Source organism: Heterodontus francisci, chromosome 34, assembly GCF_036365525.1.
Source record: "Heterodontus francisci isolate sHetFra1 chromosome 34, sHetFra1.hap1, whole genome shotgun sequence".
NCBI classification, from domain to species: domain Eukaryota; kingdom Metazoa; phylum Chordata; class Chondrichthyes; order Heterodontiformes; family Heterodontidae; genus Heterodontus; species Heterodontus francisci.
The window spans coordinates 32,604,205-32,607,699 of record NC_090404.1 but is presented as its reverse complement, the minus strand read 5'-3'; positions in this window follow the sequence as shown (position 1 = coordinate 32,607,699).

Sequence of the window (3,495 nt, the reverse complement as noted above, 5' to 3'; positions counted from 1 at the left end):
TGGTAATGCCATTGAATGTCAAGGGGAGATGGCCAAATTCTCTCTTGTTGGAGATGGTCATTGTCTGGCACTTGTGTGGCGCGAATATTACTTACCACTTATCAGCCCAAGCCTGGATATTGTCCAGGTCTTGCTGCATTCCTACACGGACTGCTTCAGTACCTGAGGAGTCATGAATGGTGCTGAACATTGAGCAATCATCAGCAAACAACCCCACTTCTGACCTTATGATTGAAGGAAGGTCATTGATGAAGCAGCTGAAGATGGTTGGGCCTAGGACACTACCCTGAGGAGCTCCTGCAGTGATGTCCAGGAGTTCAAATGATTGACCTCCAACAACCACAATCATCTTCCTATGCACCTGGTATGTCTCCAGCCAGCGGTGTGTTTTCCCCCTGATTCCCATTGACCTCAGTTTTGCTAGGGCTCCTTGATGCCATACTCGGTCAAATGCTGCCTTGATGTCAAGGGCAGTCACTCTCACCTCACCTCTTGAGTTCAGTTCTTTTGTCCATGTTTGAACCAAGGCTGTAATGAGGTCAGGAGCTGAGTGGCCCTGGCGGAACCCAAACTGAGCATCATTGAGCAGGTTATTTCCAAGCAAGTGCTGCTTGATGGCACTGTTGATGACACCTTCCATCACTTTACTGATGATTGAGAGTAGACTGATGGGGCAGCAATTGGCCGGGTTGTACTTGTCCTGCTTTTTGTGTACAGGACATACTGGGGCAATTTTCTTCATTTCAGGGTAGATGCCAGTGTTGTAGCTGTACTGGAACAGCTTGGCTAGGGGCACAGCAAGTTCTGGAGCATAGGTCTTCAGTACTATTGCCAGAATATTGTGAGGGCCCATAGACTTTGCAGTATCCAGTGCCTTTAGCCGTTTCTTGATATCACGCAGATTGCATTGAATTGGCTGAAGTCTGGCATCTGTGATGCTGGAGACTTCAGGAGGAGGCCGAGATGGATCATCAACTCGGCACTTCTGGCTGAAGATTGTTGCAAATGCTTCAGCCTTATCCTTCACACCGATGTGCGGGGCTCCCCCTCTTTGAGGATGGGGATATTTGTGGAGCCACCTCCTCCAGTTAGATGTTTAATTGTCCTCCACCATTCACAGCTGGATGTGGCAGGACTGCAGAGCTCAGATCTGATCCGTTGGTTTTGGGATCACTGAACTCCGTCTATTGCATGCTGCATACACAGTTTGGCACGCAGATAGTCCTGTGTTGTGGCTTCACCAGGCAGACACTTCATTTTGAGGTATACCTGGTGCTGCTCTTGGCATGGTCTCCTGCACTCTTCATTGAACCAGGGTTGGTCTCCTGGCTTTATGGTAATGGTAGAGTGGGGGATATCCCGGGCCATGAGGTTACAGATTGTGGTGATTACAATTCTGCTGCTGCTGATGGCCCACAGTGCCTCATGAATGCCCAGTTTTGCATTGCTAGATCTGTTCGAATTCTATCCTATTTAGCACGGCAGTACTGCCACATAACACAAAGGAGAGTATCCTCAATGTGAAGGCGGGACTTCGTCTCCACAACGACTGTCCGGTGGACATTCCTACCAATGCTATCATGGACAGATGCATCTGTGGCAGGCAGATTTGTGAGGACAAGGTCAAGTATGTATTCCCCTCTTGTTGGTTCCCTCACCACCTGCTGCAGACCCAGTACAGCAGATATGTACTTTAGGACTCTGCCAGCTCGATCAGTAGTGGTTCTACCGAGCCACTCTTGGTGATGGACATTGAAGTCCCCCACCCAGAGTACATTCTGTGCCCTTGCCACCCTCAGTGCTTCCTCCAAGTGCTGTTAAACATGAAGGAGTACTGACTCATCAGCTGAGGGAGGGCGGTAGGTGTTAATCATCAGGAGGTTTCCTTGCCCATGTTTGACCTGATGCCATGAGACTTCATGGGGTCCAGAGTCGATGTTGAGGACTCCCAGGGCAACTTACTTCTTACTGTCTAACCACTGTGCCGCCACCTCTGCTGGGTATGTCCTGTCCCCCTGGCGATGGTAGTGTCTGGGACATTGTCTGTCAGGTATGATTCTGTGAGTATGACTATGTCAGGCTGTTGCTTGACTAGTCTGTGGGACAACTCTCCCGACTTTGGAGCAAGTCCCCAGATGTTAGTAAGGAAGACTTTGCAGGGTCGATAGCGCTGGCTTTGCCTTTGTCATTTCCGGTTGTCCATCCGGTTTCATTCCTTTTTATTGTCTTCGTAGCGGTTAGATACAACTGAGTGGCTTGCTAGGCCATTTCAGAGGGCATGTAAGAGTCAACCACATTGCTGTGGGTCTGGACTCACATGTAGGGCAGACCAGGTAAGGAGAAGCAGATTTTCATCCCTAAAGGACATTCGTGAACCAGATGGGCTTTTACAACAATCGACAATGGTTTCATGGCCATCATTAGACTAGCTTTTTAAAATTCCAGAGATATATTTTTTGTTAATTGAATTCAAATTCCACATTCTGCTGTGGTAGGATTTAAACCCAAGTCCCCAGGGCAATACCCTGGGTCTCTGGGTTGCTAGTCTAGTGATGATACCACTACGCCACCGCCTTCCCTTGAACATGCTAGCATTGAAAAGGAGGAATTATTTGCTGTTTTAGCGGGCTAATCATTTGATAAATCCTCAGGCCCAGATGAGATCTATTCCAAGCTATTATGAGAGGCAAGGAAGGTGATAGCAGGGGCTCTGACACAAATTTTCAGATCCTCTCTGGCCACATCAGAGATTCCAGAGGATTGGAGGACAGCGAACGTGGTACCTTTATGCAAGAAGGGTCGCAGGGATAAACCAGTTCATGACAGACCAGTGAGTCTAACATCAGTGGTAGGGAAACTAGTGGAAGAAATTCTGAGGGACAGAATTAATCTCCACTCGGAGAGGCAGGGATTATTCAGGGATAGTCAGCATGGCTTTGTCAGGGGAAGATCGTGTCTAACTAACTTGATTAAATGTTTTGAGGTGGTGACCAGATGTGTAGATGAGGGTAAAGCAGCTGATGTAGTCTACATGGACTTTGTAAGGCTTTTGATAAGGTCCCGCATGGGAGATTGGTTAAGATGGTAAGAGCCCATGGGAACCAGGGCAATTTGGAAAATTGGATCCACAATTGGCTTAGTGGTAGGAGGCAGAGGATGGTGGTCGAGGGTTGCTTTTGCGATTGTAAGCCTGTGACCAATGGTGTACCACAGGGATCGATGCTGGGACCCTTACTGTTTGCATTGTACATTAATGATTTATACATGAATATCGGAGGTATGATAAGTATGTTCGCAGATGACACTAAAATCGGTGGTGTCATAAATAGTGAGAAGAAAGCATTAGATTACAGGATGATATAGATGGGCTGGTAAGATGGGCAGAGCAGTGGTAAATGGAATTTAAGCCTGAGAAGTGTGAATGATGCATTTTGGGAGGACTAACAAGGCAAGGGAATATACATTGGATGGTAGGACCCTAGGAAGTACAGAAGG